This window comes from Pongo abelii, chromosome 8, assembly GCF_028885655.2.
Source record: "Pongo abelii isolate AG06213 chromosome 8, NHGRI_mPonAbe1-v2.0_pri, whole genome shotgun sequence".
NCBI lineage: Eukaryota > Metazoa > Chordata > Mammalia > Primates > Hominidae > Pongo > Pongo abelii.
This window is the reverse complement of record NC_071993.2, coordinates 92,385,540-92,403,334: the sequence shown is the minus strand read 5'-3', so window position 1 is coordinate 92,403,334 and position 17,795 is coordinate 92,385,540. Positions and strand designations below refer to the sequence as shown.

At 37.6% G+C, this 17,795-nt stretch overlaps 1 protein-coding gene across 6 annotated transcripts in view; it reads left to right on the top strand.

Moving 5' to 3' along the window:
- PRKG1 (protein kinase cGMP-dependent 1) overlaps nt 1-17,795 on the top strand; it is a 1,319,235-nt gene that overhangs the window by 1,039,490 nt on the left and 261,950 nt on the right. The window contains exon 1 of one of the 6 annotated variants that reach the window (XM_054522589.2): nt 6,910-6,970. The exons of the other annotated variants lie outside the window; for them this stretch is intronic. The gene's annotated coding sequence lies outside the window, so the exon portion shown is untranslated. Of the gene's footprint in view, nt 1-6,909; nt 6,971-17,795 lie in introns of those variants that run through there. 6 annotated transcript variants of the gene reach the window in all.

The window sequence follows — 17,795 nt, the reverse complement described above, 5'->3', positions numbered from 1 at the left end:
GTTTAATTGACTCACGGTTTCACATGGCTAGGGAGGCCTCAAGAAACCTACAGTCATGGCAAAAAGTGAAAGGGAAGCAAGGTACATATATGGTGGCAGGAGAGAGAGAGAAGGCATGGGGGAAGGGCCAAACACTTTGAAACCATCAGATCCCATGAGAACTCACACACTATCCCTATCATGATAACACCATGGTGGAAACAGCCTCCATGATCCAATCACCCCCATCAGGTCTTGTCCTCAACACTTGGAAATTACAATTCAAGGTGATATTTGGGTGGGGACACAGAGCCAAACCATATCATTCTGCCCCTGGTCCCTCACAAATCTCATTTCCTTTTCACATTTCAAAATTAATCATGCCTTTCCAACAGTACCCCAAAGCCTTAACTCTTTCCAGCATTAACTCAAATGTCCAAGTGCAAAGTATCATCTGAGATAAGGCAAGTCCCTTCCACCTATGAGCCTGTAAAATAAAAAACAAGCTAGTTACTCCCAAGATATAATGGGGGTACAGGCATTGGATAAATGTTTCTGTACCAAATGGGAGAAATTGGCCAAAACAAAGGGGCCACAGGCCCCATGTAAGTCTGGAAGCTGGCAGGGCATTCATTAAATCTTAAAGCTCCAAAATAATCTCCTTTGACTCCATGTCTCACATTCAGGGCACACTGATGCAAGGCATAGGTTCCCAAGGCCTGAGGCAGCTCTGACCCTGTGGCTTTTCAGGGCACAGCCCCCACAGCTGCTTTAATGGGCTGGCATTGAGTGCCTGTGGCTTTTCCAAGTGCACAGTGCAAGCTGTTGGTGAATCTACCATTTTGGGGTCTGGAGGATGGTAACCTTCTCACAGCTCTGCTAGGCAGTGCCCCAATGGGGACTCTGTGTGGGGGCTCCAGTCCCACATTTCCCTTCTGCATTGCCCTAGTAGAAGTTCTCCATGAGGGCTCTGCCCCTGCAGTAGAATTCTGCCTGGACATCCAGGCATTTCCATATGTCTTCTGAAATATAGGCTGAGGCTCCCAAAGCTAAACTTTTGTCTCCTGCATACCCATAGACACAACACCATGTGGAAGCTGCCAAGGTTTGGGGCTTGAACCCTCTAAAGCAATCGCCTGAGCTTTAAATTGGCCCCTTTTAGCCATGTCTAGATTTGGAGCAGCTGGGACACAGCGCACCATGTCCCAAGGCTGCACAGAGAAGCAGGGTCTTGGGCCAGGACCACAAAACCATTTTTCCCGTCTAGATATCCAGACCTGTGATGGCAGGGGCTTGCAAAGATCTCTGACATGCCCTGGAGACATTTTTTCCATTGTCTTGGCTATTAACATTTGGCTCCTCATTACTTATGTAAATTTCTGCAGCTGGCTTGAATTTCTCCCCAGAAAATAGGTTTTTCTTTTCTATTACATGGTCAGGATACAAATTTTCCAAACCTTTATGCTTTGCTTTCCTTTTAAACATAAGTTCCAATTTCAAACTATCTCTTTGTAAATGCATATGACTAAAAGCTTTCAGAATCATCCAGGTTATATGTTGAATGCTTTGCTGCTTAGGAATCTCTTCTGCCAGATACACTAAATTATCTCTCTCAAGTTCAAAGTTCCACAGATCTTTAGGGCAGGGGCAAAATGCTGCCAGTGTCTTTGCTAAAGCATAGCAAGGGTTATGCTTCAGTTCCCAATAAGTTTCTCATCTCCATCTGAGACCACCTCAGCCTGGACTTCATTGTTCATATCACTATCAGCATTTTGGTCAAAACCATTAAACGAATGTCTAGAAAATTCCAAACTGTCCTTCATCTTCTTGTCTTCTGAGCCCTCCAAACTGTTCCAGCCTCTGCAGACTACTTAGTTCCAAAGTCACTTTCACATTTTTAGGCATCTTTATAGCAGTACCCTACTCTGTCAGTACCAATTTTCTGTATGATTCCATTCTCACATTGCTATAAGGATACTACCTAAGAGTGGGTAATTTATGAACAAAAGAGTTTAATTGACTCACAGTTCCACACGACTGGGGAAACCTCAGGAAACTTACAATTATGGCAGAAGGCAAAGAGGAATCAAGACATTTTTTGTATGGCAGCAGGAGAGAGAGGACAATGGGGAATCTGCCAAACAGTTTTAAACCATCGGATCTTGTTAGAACTCACTCATTATCTTGAGAACAGCATTAGGGAAACTGCCCCCATGATCCAATCACCTCCCACCAGATCACTCCCATGACATGCGGGGATTATAATTTGAGATGAGATTCAAGTGGGGACACAGAGCGAAACTATATCAATAATTCCATCATTCTAAAGTCTTTAATTTAGAAAAGTGAAAGTACAACAGGCATAATGTGGTTATTGGGGAAACAGCTGCTTTAGAAAGAAAGGTAATGTCTCTTTTAGGATTTATGAAATGTGGAAATAATGTAGTCACTTACAAATATTTTCTAAATCCTTTATTATGTGCCAGACACCTTGCTAGGCTCTGAGGATGCAACAGTGAAAAAAAGAGAGTCCTTGCTTTCATAATATTTACATTCTGGTGGAAAGAGATAGAAAATAAGCATATTTATAAATGCTATATAATAAATTTTTTTTTTAAAAAAACACAGCAATAACAGAACAAGGTAAAATACAGAACAAAGAGATGAAGAGAAGAAGGAAAGGGAGGAGGGTATATTAACTAGGGTGGTCAGTCCTTCCTAAAGGGTTATTTTTTGAGCAGACACTTGAATTAATTCCCAGAGGTAGCCAGGTGACAAATTTGGAGAGAGAGCATAGTAGACAAAAAGACATGTAAATTCCCTAAGTAAGAAGTGTGGTTTGTCTGAGGAACAAAAAGAACGTTATAGTGATGAAAAAGAGGGAGTGAAGGCTTGAGTATTAAGAGATTAAAATGTATTTTAAGAAAAAGAAAAACAAAAGAGAGATACAAATTTGGAAGGTAGCATGCTAAGTGCTTTGGCTTTTGTTCTGTGTGATGGAGGAAACGTGGAAAAATTTGAGCAGGGAAATGCAGTTCTCTGGTTTGAGTTGTAAATCTTCTCTCTTATTGCATTATGGAGATTCGACTGTATATAAGACTGCTGAAAAGGGAGCATGGAGAAATTGAAATTAATGCAGAAGTCAAACTAGACAGTGTCATGGCTTGAACAGGTGCATTATGATGAGGAGTGGTTGGATTAGACACATAGTTTTAAAGTGGTACTGACAAGTCTTGCTAGTGAGATGCCAGGGAAAGAAGATTCAGGGGCAATTCCAAGGTTTTGGGTAGATAGTAGGTACCATTGGTGATTCCAAGGTAGATGGTAGGTACCTTGGTGATTCCAAGGTTTTGAGATAGATGGTAGGTACCATTATTGAGGAGGGGAAGATAGGAGCAGAAGTAGAATTTGATGGGATATAAATAAAAAGTTTAGATATGATACTTGCAAAATGCCTAGTAATTATCCAAAAGGTGTTGTTAATTAGGCCATTGAATATGAGTCTGGAGGTCTGGGCTGCAGAGGAGTGGAGATAACCATGTGGATGCCACAATACCTAAGATGTTTCCTGGGATTCTAGACAAAGGAAAGTGGCACAATTTCAGGAAACTTTACAAGATCCCTGTTGTAATTTATCTTTTTCTATAATTGCATGAAATCAGAACTTTTCAGTTTTATAATGATCTTATTCATATATTGTAATATTAGCATTAAGAAGCTGAGGAAACTATCTTTGAACAACCCTATAAACTACAATTGCACTTTTCTCCAATTTTCTGGGCTGGAGACACGTTAATATTCCAGTATAAGCATCGATTTGCTTAATTAAGCAGTATGTTTTGGCCATCCACAGTTGTCATTTCAAGTTCAGTAGAGATCAACTCAGGGGTGACTTACAGCATGCTTTCTAAAAGATTTAGTATTTTACAGGGTAAAATGACTAAATCATGAGTTCCAGAAACCTATTAACAGCTCATAAAATGTGGTGTTGAGCCAAATTTTATCTCTCCACCTTGATAGGAATGATTTAATGAATGGGCAAGAAACTATCTTTATTCATTTTGCATTTTGAAAGCATTTTAAAAAATAAAACTGTGTACTCTTAATATTTAAAAGATAAGCATGTTCACGGACACCATGACTATTTATTTGTAAGATGAATTTAGTTTGTTGAATAGGTTTTTTATGTCCATTTTTATACACCAAGATACAAATTAGTTTCCTGTTCTACAACATCCACATAGATGTTGTAGATTATATTTTAAAAGGAAATACATTATACTGCCTCTTTTGAGGAATCATATGATTCTTGTACCAAATTAGTTCTGTAACCAAAACAGTCAAACAAATGAACAAACAAAAAACCCCAAAACAACACAGGATCTTTTAATTTTATAAAATGTAAACTAGTTTCTTTCATATCCTTCTGGGAATGAGGTGGCTAATATCTATATTTATGATGTTGTGTTTACTGATATCAAAGAATAATTGTACCGAGCAGAGTAAAACAGGTCAAGAGGACTTTAATTCAAGACCTCTACAATAGGGAAGACACATTGGATTCAACTCCATTGAAACAAAAGGTGGTAGGGTTTTTAAGCCCTGGAGTGAGCTAGTGAAAAAGTACTGGAAGACATTAGGGAGGAATTTGGTTAATGTGATTAGCCAACTGTGTTTGCTAATTGGTGCTTATGAAAGTTAGGATCTGTCTTTGTCTGCTTCGTGTTGCTAAAAAGGAACACTTGCGCTTGGATAATTTATGAAGAAAAAGGGTTCATTTTTCTTATGATTCTGGACAGCTGGAGAATGCAAGATTGGATATTGACATCTGGTGAGGGCCTCATCCTTCTCATAGTGAAAAAGTTAAGAGGAGCTGCTTGCGCAAAGGCGTAGGGGGAGGTACCAGGCTCTAGGTAACAACCGGCTTTCCTAAGAACTAATAGAGTGGGAACTCAATCACCCCACTGAGGGAAGGCATTAATCTATTCATGAGGGATTTGCCCTCATGACCCAAACACCTCCCATTATGCTGAATTTTCAACATTGGGGATCAAATTTCACCACGAGGTTTGTGAGGAACAAACATCCAAACTATAGCAGGATCCTACCCTCTTACAGAGACTAGGAGATGGTGTCATTATCCTTCTTCATGATTATGTTTCAAAGGGAAGACTCACAGGTTTTTGAGAAAGAAATTCCTGGGTTGTAAAACTGGTTACAGGCTGGAGGAAGATTTACATCTCTAAGGGGTAGAGAAAGAATTTATAGTTCCAAGTTTTTGAAAGTAACTTTTCCAAGAAGAGGGCATTCCAGGGCCTATAGTCAGGAAGAAACCTGTCTAAAATCTAGGCAAGTTGAGGAGAACTTAAGATTGTGTTAATGAGGACATTTTATACTCTGTGTCCATGAGATATTGATAGCTCAGTCATTTATAAAGAAGGCAAATTCAGCCCCCACAGAAGTATTTTATTTGGGAGAAAGAATAGGAAGAGCTGTTTTAGCTTATACTCTTAGCCATAAAATTACCAAAATGGGTTTAACTTCCTCAGAAGTTGCTTAAAGTTGCTTTCTGGGATTGGAGGTCTTTTTGCCTGGGGACTGACAGTTTTTGAGTTTGGAGATTTCTCTAGGCCCCCAAGTAAGATAAAATCCTCTGAGCTGAATAGCCTCAGGCAGGAGTTGAGCTTTAAATTCTTGTTGCTTGTATTTCAGAGGATCTGGAGTTCAGAGTCTCTGAGGACAAAGGCAAACAATGAAGATAGGAAAGTTGGAAATTAAAGAAAATAATAATCTTAATATATTGTATTTACTCACTGAAATATATTTTAATATATTTTATTTATTAGTGGGTTGCTTGACCTTTCTTTGCTTCAGTTTCTGAGTTTTTTTATCTTCTGTAAAATTAAGATAATAAAATTTACTCATTAGAGTTATATGAGGGTAAATGAGACCATACATATAAAAATCAGACTGCTTGGCTTATAGTAAATCTCAAAACTATTTTATATTGTTCTTATTTCTTGGTGTTTCTTAACTGTCTGTCCAGTAGATTAAATCTCCCTTCAACATAGGGACTGAGTCTTTTTCATCTGTGGATCTCTAGCCCTCCACAGAGCATGTCAAAAGTATTTGTTGATTGAATGATAAGTAAACATTTTACTGGTGGAAGGTATTCAAGTTACTGCCAGCAACTCCATAAGGGTCTATAGTAACCTCAATTCTTGCCTCCTCAGAAGAAAGAATTCAACTGAGGGGCATAAGGCAGAAAAAGAAACCAAGGCAAGTTTCAGAGAAGGAGTGGAAGTTTATTTAAAAGGCTTTAGAACAGGAAAGAAAGGAAAGTACACTTGGAAGAAACCCAAGTGGGCACTTGAAGGTCAAGAGTGGTGTTTAACCTTGATCCTAGGACTTTATGGGCTGGCCACTTTCCCATGATTCTTCCCTTAGGGTGGGCTGCCCACTTGTGCAATGCCCTCTTAATGCTTGGGAGGTGAGCACACGCAATGCGTTTAGGAAATTGTACACATTCCCATCTGGGGCTTTCTTCCCCTTTCTGGTGGAGTGCCCCTGGAAGGTCATAGTCTGCCACTTTGTCTCTTACTGCACGTGCCCCGGCTCACTCAGCCAATACCTGAGATTTTATTGGAAGTTCCTTTTTGCTTCTCTCTTGTTCCTGCATTCAATTAGCACTTTAATGCAACAGGTGTGGACCACCAGGAAATGGCCTCTCCCTGGTGCCTGCTGCCAATTTATCACTTTTAGAGAGCCAAACCATCACCTGACATTCCTAGTGGGTGGGGGTGAGACCTCTCCTGCCGCACTCATGCCTGTCTAACTACCTGTAACAAACTTACAAGCAACACTCAGAACATATTTTATAGGCTGATGTCCCCCAAACTAAGCTGTTCATCAGAATGATCTACAAATTCTCAACTGCCAGACTGTGCAGGCAGGAACAAGTCATTCGGTGTTACTAGAGCAGAGGTTTAAGGTAAGGAAGTGTAGCACTCAAGGCTTGAGAATTATAAAGGCAGCCTTGTATGATATGTTGCTTTTGGATTTTATTCTCTGGTTGGTGGAGTTATGGATGGATTTTAAGCAGGAGGGAGGCCACATGGGGTGTGAGGTAGAGTCTTGGGCCATTCAAAAGTATCTGATTTAGTGCCAGGCACATGCTGGATTCTCAGAAAATATCTTTTGAATGAATAGGATAGTAAATATGTAATCATTAGAGAGAGTAAGGAATAAGGTAGATCTCTATGTGCTGCTGATATGGGAAGATGTTCAACATTACTGTTAAGTGAACAAGAACAGCTTCAGACCAGTATATAAAGTATAGTTCCATTTGTGTTTGAAAAAATTACATATGTGTTTATTTCTATGTGTATGTGGTGGACAGTAGGCAGGTGGATGGATGTATGGATACCTAATTTAAACTTAATATTTCATATAATATGCATCATTTTAATTACCCAAATTGCATGAAATTTTTTGTGATGATGATGATGTTGATGTTGATGATGATGAAAAAATAAAGAGACTCTCCAGGTAATTCAAGTATATAGCCAGATTCTACAATGTAACCTAATGAATTATTATTTACATTTCATTTTGATTGTGACAGAATAAGAGTCAAGACTAGGAAAGAGTGGGAAAGTGACACTGCTTTTTCTTATTGCCATATCCATGTTTCTTATATTATCTTCTTTATTTATAGTTAAAACTGCACTAAACGTAACTTGTCATATAACTTGCTATACAGACAGTCCCCATTGTTCAACTTATAATTTTTCAACTTTACAATGGTGTGAAAGCAATATGCATTCAGGAGAAGGTGATATAATACTCTCTCAAGACTCTGGGCAGCAGTGCAGCTCCAAATCAGCCATGTGGGTAAATGACTGATACTCTATAGTGTACTGTGTTCCCCGATGAATTTGTCCAACTGCAAGCTAATATAAGTGTTCTGATAACATTCAAAGTAGACTAGGCTAAGCTATGATGCTTGGTAGGTTAGGTGTATTAAATACATTTTGACTTACTCTATTTTCAACTTTTGGTGGGTTTCTTGGGACATAACCCCATCATAAGTCACAGAGCCACTGTATTGCGATAGGAGTTTAATTTTTTACTTCATCACTGATCAATGAAAAATGTTTCAAATATTTACATTTACAGTGTTGCAGATTTGTTACTCTAATTTCTGATGAAATTTATATTACTTAAAGTTAAAATTTAATGTTCAACAATTGTTATATGCCAAATCCAGTCTCAACATTATGGTTTTATATTATTATATAGTTATCTTTTTTATTCCTTAAGTATTTCAAGTGTTCAGACTATGGTTCCTAGTACACATGGGAATAGGCAGAATAATATGAAAGAATATCTGAACATATTCTAAGTTGTACAATAGTGTATGGTATAGCTCATCTGAAAATAATATTTTTCTTCTACAAAATTAGAAAAAGAATAATAATTAATCTAAAATGTTGGCAGTGGACAAGAGAAAGAGAAGGGTATTTGGGTTTGTATGGAGCATGACATATACAAAGTCCAGAAATGAAAATAAAAGTAAAAATCAGGAAATAGCAAAATCATGTTATTTAGGAATATGGAAATGTAGAATCCACAGCAGAAAAACATACATTATTACTATAAAAATACAGAACTTTTGGTCATAATAGGTGAGGATGTTTTTTTAATTATACTTTAAGTTCTGGGGTGCATGTGCAGAATGTGCAGGTTTATTACATAGGTATACACGTGCCAAGGTGGTTTGCTGTACCCATCAACCCATCAGCTACATTAGGTATTTCTCCTAATGCAATCCTGACCCTAGCCCCACACACCCCGACAGGCCCTGGTGTGTGATGTTTCCCTCCCTGTGTCCATGTGTTCTCATTGTTCAACTCCCACTTATGAGTGAGAACATGTGTTTGGTTTTCTGTCTTATGTTAGTTTGCTGAGAATGATGGTTTCCAGCTTCATCCATGTCCCTGCAAAGGACATGAACTCATCCTTTTTTATGGCTGCATAGTATTCCATGGTGTATATGTGCCACATTTTCTCTATCCAGTCTATCATAGATGGGCATTTGGGTTGGTTCCAAGTCTTTGCTATTGTGAACAGTGCCACAATAAACATACATGTGCATTTGTCTTTATAGTAGAATGATTTATAATCCTTTGGGTGTATACCCAGTCATGGAATTGCTGGGTCAAATGGTATTTCTAGTTCTAGATCCTTGAGGAATCGCCACACTGTCTTCCACAATGGGTGAACTAATTTATACTCCCACCAACAGTGTAAAAGCATTCCTATTTCTCCACATCTTCTCCAGCATCTGTTGTTTCCTGACTTTTTAATGATCGCCATTCTAACTGGCATGAGATGGTATCTCATTGTGGTTTTGATTTGCATTTTTCTAATGACCAGTGATGATGAGCTTTTTTTCATATGTTTGTTGGCTGCATAAATGTCTTCTTTTGAGAAGTGTCTGTTCATATCCTTCGCTCACTTTTTGATGGGGTTGTTTTTTCCTTATAAATTTGTTTAAGTTCTTTGTAGATTCTGGATATTAGCCCTTTGTTAGATGGATAGATTGCAAAAATTTTCTCCCATTCTGGAGGTTGCCTGTTTAATGATAGTTTCTTTTGCTGTGCAGAAGCTCTTTAGTTTAATTAAATCCCATTTGTCTATTTTAGCTTTTGTTGTCATTGCTTTTGGTATTTTAGTCATGAAGTCTTTGCCCATGCCTATGTCCTGAATGGTATTGCCTAGGTTTTCTTCTAGGGTTTTTATGGTTTTAGGTCTTATGTTTAAGTCTTTAATCCATCTTGAGTTGATTTTTGTATAAGGTGTGAGGAAGGGATCCAAACCACTGCTCAAGGAAATAAGAGAGGACACAAACAAATGGAAAAACATTCCATGCTGTTGGATAGGAAGAATCAGTATCATGAAATGGCTGTACTGCCCACAGTAATTTACAGATTCAATGCTATCCCTATCAAGCTACCATTAACTTTCTTCACAGAACTGGAAAAAAACTACTTTATTTATTTATTTATTTATTTATTTATTTATTTATTTTTGTTCTTTTTTTATTCTTTTTTTTATTATTATACTTTAAGTTCTAGGGTACATGTGCACAACATGCAGGTTTTTACATGTGTATACATGTGCCGTGTTGGTTTGCTGCATTCATTAACTCATCATTTAGGTATTTCTCCTAATGCTATCCCTCCCCCATTCCCCCACCCCATGACAGGCCCCAGTGTCTGATGTTCCCTGCCCTGTGTCCAAGTGTTCTCATTGTTCAATTGCCACTTATGAGTGAGAACATGCAGTGTTTGGTTTTCTGTCCTTGCGATAGTTTGCTGAGAATGATGGTTTCCAGCTTCATCCATGTCCCTACAAAGGACATGAACTCATCCTTTTTTATGGCTGCATAGTACTCCATGGTGTATATGTACCACATTTTCTTAGTCCAGTCTATCATTGATGGACATTTGGGTTGGTTCCAAGTCTTTGCTATTGTGAATAGTGCTGCAATAAACATACATGTTCATGTGTCTTTATAGTAGCATGATTTATAATCCTTTGGTTATATACCCAGTAATGAGATTGCTGGGTCAAATGGCATTTCTAGTTCTAGATCCTTGAGGAATTGCCACACTGTCTTCCATAATAGTTGAACTAGTTTACAGTCCTGCCAACAGTGTAAAAGCATTCCTATTTCTCCACATCCTCTCCAACATCTGTTGTTTCCTGACTTTTTAATGATCGCCATTCTAACTGGTGTGAGATGGTATCTCATTGTGGTTTTGATTTGCATTTCTCTGATGACCAGTGATGATGAGCATTTTTTCATGTGTCTTTTGGCTGCATAAATGTCTTCTTTTGAAAAGTGTCTGTTCATATCCTTTGCCCAGTTTTTGATGGGTTTGTTTGATTTTTTTCTTGTAAATTTGTTTAAGTTCTATGTAGATTCTGGATATTAGCCCTTTGTCAGATGGGTAGATTGCAAAAATTTTCTCCCATTCTGTGGGTTGCCTGTCCACTCTGATGGTAGTTTCTTTTGCTGTGCAGAAGCTCTTTAGTTTAATTAGATCCCGTTTGTCAATTTTGGCCTTTGTTGTCATTGTTTTTGGTGTTTTAGTCATAAAGTCCTTGCCCATGCCTCTGTCCTGAATGGTATTGCCTTGGTTTTCTTCTAGGGTTTTTATGGTTTTAGGTCTAACATATAATAAGTCTTTAATCCATCTTGAATTAATTTTTGTATAAGGTATAAGGAAGGGATCCAGTTTCAGCTTTCTCCATATGGCTAGCCAGTTTTCCCAGCACCATTTATTAAATAGAGAATCCTTTCCCCATTGCTTGTTTTTGTCAGGTTTGTCAAAGATCAGATAGTTGTAGAAGTGTGCTGTTATTTCTGAGGTCTCTGTTCTGTTCCATTGGTCTAAATCTCTGTTTTACTACCAGTACCATGCTGTTTTGGTTACTGTAGCCTTGTAGTATAGCTTGAAGTCAGGTAGAGTGATGCCTCCAGCTTAGGATTGTATTGGCAATGGGGGCTCTTTTTTGATTCCATATGATCTTTAAAGTAGTTTGGAAAAAACTACTTTAAATTTAGCCAAGACGATCCTAAGCAAAAAGAACAAAGCTGGAGACATCATGCTACATGACTTCAAACTATACTACAAGGCTACAGTAACCAAAACAGCATGGTACTGGTACCAAAACAGATATATAGACCAACGGAACAGAACAGAGGCCTCAGAAATAACGCCACACATCTACAACCATCTGATCTGTGACAAACCTGACAAAAAAAAGCAATGGAGAAAGGATTCCCTATTTAATAAATGGTGTTGTGAAAACTGGCTAGCCATATACAGAAAGCTAAAAGAGGGTGTTTTTTGTTATAAACATTTTAGACTTATTTTTATCTATGAAAAAATACAGTTGGGATTTATTAAAATATATTACCTGGAATGGGTTAGAGATAATGTTCTAAATGAAAAAGGAATATGGAGTAGATTATAAGGTTTGATAATTGAGAAATGTGTTGGACTAAACAAAACAAAATAGTGAAAGGCATGGAAGTAATAAACTAAATTACACTTCTTTGCATATGCTTCTGTCTACCTGACATAGAAAGAAGTAAAGTACTGATTTGAGCTACAGTATGAATGAACTTTGAGAAACGTTAGGCCAAGTGAAAGATACCAAACACAAAAGACCATGCGTTGTATGATTCCATTGATAAGAGATGTCCCAAAATGAGCAATTCCATAGAGACAGAAAATACATTATTGGTTGCCCAAAACTGAGGAAAGGCAGAATGGGGAGTGATTACTAATTGGTATGGAGTTCCTTTTAGGGGTGATGAAAAGATTCTTAAATTAGAGAGTGGTGATGGATACACAACTCTGTTAAGATACTAAAAATCTTGTGCATTTAAAAGGGTGAATTTCGGCCTGGCACGGTGGATCACGCCTGTAATCCCAACACTTTGGGAGGCCGAGGCGGGCGGATCACCAACTCAGGAGATTAAGACCATCCTGGCTAACACGGTGAAACCCTGCCTCTACTAAAAATACAAAAATTAGCTGGGTGTGGTGGTGAGCATCTGTAGTCCCAGCTACTGGAGAGGCTGAGGCAGGAGAATGGCGTGAATCCGGGAGGTGGAGCTGGAGCTAGCAATAAGCCCAGATCACGTGCCACTGCACTCCAGCCTGGGTGACAGAGTAAGACTCCGTCAAAAAAACAAAAAAAAAAAAGGCGAATTTCGTGGTTTATGAATTATATCTCAATTTAAAAAATTGTTTTGTGACTGTGTCTGCCCAGAAGAGGTTGTATAAGAGAAGACATGTAACCTATAACTCAATCCATGGGAACTGCACTTGAAAAAGAAAGCAACTCATATGGTCTGCGTTTTTCCCATTGACTGGCTGTGTGCCTCTAGGTCAATAGATAATCTCTCAAGTGTACTCGTTACCTAACCTGGGTGCAAGCCTGATGGATAGCGACAACAGCAACTACAAAAATCCAGTGAAGGAGTTTTGCAAAACTCAGTTCAGAGGGTCGTGATATGTGTATGGGTGGAGGGTGGTGGATGAGGGTGAGTGTGTGTGTTTTCTTTTTTCATTAATTGGCACAGATCTTATATTGCAAAAGGCTTGTATTCTAGTAAATGAATGTATAGATAGCAGATGTTGCTGCTTCAGAATCACTCACCATGAGGCCTGGGATATATACTTTTATACACAACACTTTTTGTTTCTAATATACAACCCAAGATGTGAACAAGTTTCTTAAACAACCCAGATAATTACATCTATTTTCCCCCTTCACTTTGTCCAAGTAGACACACATAAACAATGGTGAGCATGGGATAATAATTCAGTCAGCCTTCGCAGTGACAGTCTATGACAGTGACTTGCTGCTTTGGAAAATGTGTCCCTTAGTCTGGTTAATTAAAATGGTTTAATATAAAGCAAAAAATAAATAATGGATTAACTAAATTGGAACTTTTATTAAAGCCCAGGCTGTTCTATCTTCATTATTATTATTATTATTTATTTGAGACAGAGTCTCGCTTTGTTGCCCAAGCTGGAGTGCAGTGGTGCAATCTCGGCTCATTGCAACCTCCACCTCCCGGATTCAAGTGATTCTCCTGCCTCAGCCTCCAGAGTAGCTGGGACTGCAGGTGCCTGCCACCATGCCCAGCTAATTTTTGTATTTTTAGTAGAGGTGGGGTTTCAGCATGTTGGCCAGGCTGGTCTCGAACTCCTGACCTCAAATGATCCACCCAACTTGGCCTCTCAAAAGTTCTGGGATAACAGGCGTGAGCCGCTGCGCCCAGCCCATCTTTATATTTTATTACTGAAAAATGTAGCCACATAGTTTGTATTTTTTTTTCAAGGGTTACTATTCCTGCCCTCACAATAGGAGATTCTCTACAGGGCACCCAGGTCAAACAGACTATAGTTTAAGTTTTTATATTATTATAATATAATAATATTATATAAATATTATATAAATTTTATAAAATATTATATAAATTATATAAAATATTATATTATATTATATAAAATATTATATTATATAAAATATTATATAAAATATTATATTATATAAAATATTATATAAAATATTATATTATATTATATATAAATAATATAAGTCCTATATGCTTTTTAGTTTTCTACTTTTCAGATGTGTACAGCTCCTATCTGCACATTCTATTATGTTCACTGCACAAATTTTGAGGACAGAACCCTGCAAGCCTGAGTGCCTTTAACTTCCAACAAGATTTATGTGTGTGTCCCTCTTGTGTACTATGTGCAAAGTTAAGCCAGTCAATTACTTTTCTGTTAGTCTTTTGTTCTTGCTCATTCTCCTCTGGAGATATACTATTTCTGTAAAATACTCTTTTATTATCATATCCACTTCAGTGTATCCCCTCAAGCATAAATTCTGGGAAGGAAGGAAAAGGTTATATCTCATTGTTCTGTATAACATGTGCCTAAGGTTTACTTTGGGCTGCTTATAACCTCATGCCGGTGTTAAACAGATCCTAAGTGTACCTGTTCCAATACCTAGTTTATTTTTACCCTAAGGTGCGTTTGCTTCAGCAAATTTTAAGAACCTACTTGGAACTGGTTTTGATATTGTGAACAGTACAGACACCGTTTTCTTTCATTATATGTAACACACATAGTGTCCATGATTGTGGAATATTAGTGTAATATAATTTTACTGTGCTTGGTAAGAACATCTTAGAAATGAACAATAATGTTGAAATATGGGCTAAACATTTGAAAAACCTTCCAGACTTAATCAGTCTTGTCTTGGGGCTCTCTGTACAGTGAAATTCCAGGTTTAAAAAAATACTATTTCACAAAAGACCCTTGCTATTTGCAAGGATGGTGATTTGAAACCATGACTCTTCTAAATTGTAAATGACATTAAAAATAGGTCACTTAAGGAGCCTGACAAAATAGTGTTGTGCTGTGACCCAAGGTGGTACTTCTAGTTTTCTACTGGGCTGCTAATAGAGCGGGCCGGACATTCCTATTCTTGCATATTATGTTCTGCTCTTTCCTATTCCTCGGTGAAATCAGAAAGCTTAGTGCGTCATTATTCCAAAATAGAAAAGTCATTCCATTCTTTGACATAAACACACAGTCTCTCTTTTCCACTTATATTTAAATGTTCACAAATGAATTTCTTTCCATTATAGTTGTTTCATCTTGTTTGACTTCTTTTTTGGATTCACAAATCTCCTCTACGAAGCTCACAGTAAACATGAAAGTGCTATTAGAGAGGACAAATCTCCTCTCCACCAAGCTCACAGTAAACATGAAAGTACTATTAGAGAGGAATGGAATAGCTTCTAAAACCTCTCAGAGAAGACTTTTCAGAGGAAGCACCAGTAGAGATGTGCCTTTAAGAGGTGCCTGTGTCAAAATAAACAGGCAAAGGGAAGTACAATCTCAAAGTCGATATACTTTACTGGAAAGAAAACTATTAGGCCCTCATCTGAGTCTGGTACTTTAGTGCCTGGTACTTGACCATGGCTGAACACTGGGATCACTTGGAGAACTTTAATTAATACTGGTCCCAGCTCTAGGTTGTCTAATTTAACATATTCAGGGAAAGGTCTAGGTATCAGAACTCTTAAACCTTCTCTGGTGATCTTAATGGGCAAAGTTGGAAGCTGCATGGTTCCCTTAGTTGTGGTTTCCCATTCTATAGATGATTAGAAACACGGTATCTGGCTGCGTGCTGGACATGTGGACAGTACATATCCTCAGGTGTCTCTCCTGCAAAAAAAGTATGCCAGGTTAAACCTGCCCTTCCTGATATATCATCTCATCATCTACTGAACCCCATCCACTTTTTGAAGAAATCCGTGCAATCATTCAAAAAATATTGGAGAAGCTGCCATGTCTCTGGCTCCAAATCTTTCCATCTGAACTCGTTTCCTTACTCTGTGATGCATCCCTGTTTAAATCCCATCAGTGGCTTCATTTGCCCATGGATAAAGTCAAAGACAGCATATAATCCACAGCTACCTTTGTAACTCTAAAGTCTCAGGTCCTACCATTTGCTGCCTAAATGGGCTCTAGTAATACTGAGAAGTTTGTCATTCTGTGTGCATACCATGCTACTTCAGGCTTCACAGAATTTACCTTTCCTATCTTCTATCCCACTAGCTACCTTTCATCTGGCTAGTTACTATCCACATCAAGGCTCAGATCAGCCACTAACTTTTCTGAGAGTAATTCTCTGAACCCCCATGCCACTGAGGATTTCTTGTTGTATACCTTTAGCAAAGCACTTTTGAGTTATTTTAAAACTGTCTGACTCCACTTATGCGCCTCCTCTGGACTGTAAGCTCATAAAAGGCGTATCTTCATCATCTGTGTATGCCCGTTTCCTAGTACCTAATGCATTCACTTGATGGTTTTCTTCAAATGAACTGATCTGGGATATGGCATATCAGGATGCTGCTGGTTAAGTGATATTGAAGGTCAAAGGAAGTTAGAGTTAACAGTTTGGCAGCAAAGAAAGAAACAGAGGAACTCAAAAGTCAGAGATGGGAAGTGACCATGTAAGAGTGGCTGCATGCTTCAGTTATCACATAGGACATGACCATGCTATGACTCAGGACAATAACTGATGTGAATAATAATGACTCCAGGTCAATTTGAAAAAGTTAAATGCACCCATAAGATGTAGTTTAAAAATTAAAATGAGCATAAATATATAAATTCATTTCAACCAAATCAATTAAAAAGGAAGAGGAATTATATGGAAATTTTGCTTATGAGGGAAAGATACATCATTCTGTAAATGCTAGGTAAATTATATAATGTATTTTATACATTATAATACAACAGTATCAATTTCTATTTTTACATGTGTTTATAGCCAGAGAAAGTTTCTAGCCGTAGCCAGATAAGGTGATATGACTAACTCAGATCCATTATTTACTCTCAAACTTTAAAAAAAAAAATGCAGCTCATTATCCCTAATGTCATTGATCCACATAGAACCAGGTTGGGAAATAGAGTAAGATGAAATGATTGACCACTGGGAAGATTTATTCCAATGCTGTTGCCTGTGAATTTCTCCTCCAAATACACAGGCTTGAAAATAATGAGTTTCCAATTTAGGATGTTCATAAATGAGCATATGTAGCACCTGTAAGAAACACCTTTGTTTTCCATCTCAAGCTTTCAGGGAATAATATAATTCACGTACGTACTTTGCATTTTGGTTACCATAATAAGTCTTCTGCAGATGTTAGAAACAGCTAAATAATTAATCTTAGTTCTGATCCCTCATCTGAAAAATGGATATAATAATGAGGTTTTTACTAACCATAAAAAGGGCTTCTTGCAATGATCTAAGACAATATATATATTTGAAAGATCTTTATAAATTGTAGAGTATTTGTTAGTAATAGTAATTTGGTGATTTTACAAAACAATGCATTACACTGTTATGAATATTAGTGTTTTAAAAATAGTGCAAAACAAGCAGTATTTTAATGTAAATTCTAATTAATTCAATTTAACAAATATTTGGTTATGCATTCTAAGCATAAAGCATTGTGGTTGCTGGAGATGGAGATGGAGGGTAGAAATATATGGACTCTGTTCTAATTTGGGTATAAGATATATAAATAATCTCTAAGAACAAAAGGTAGAATGATAGAAGCTGCAATTATGAAACCAAAGTATGCTATGTTAAGGATGATCTTTGTATTTGGATGATCGAGGGATAATTTATTAGACAAC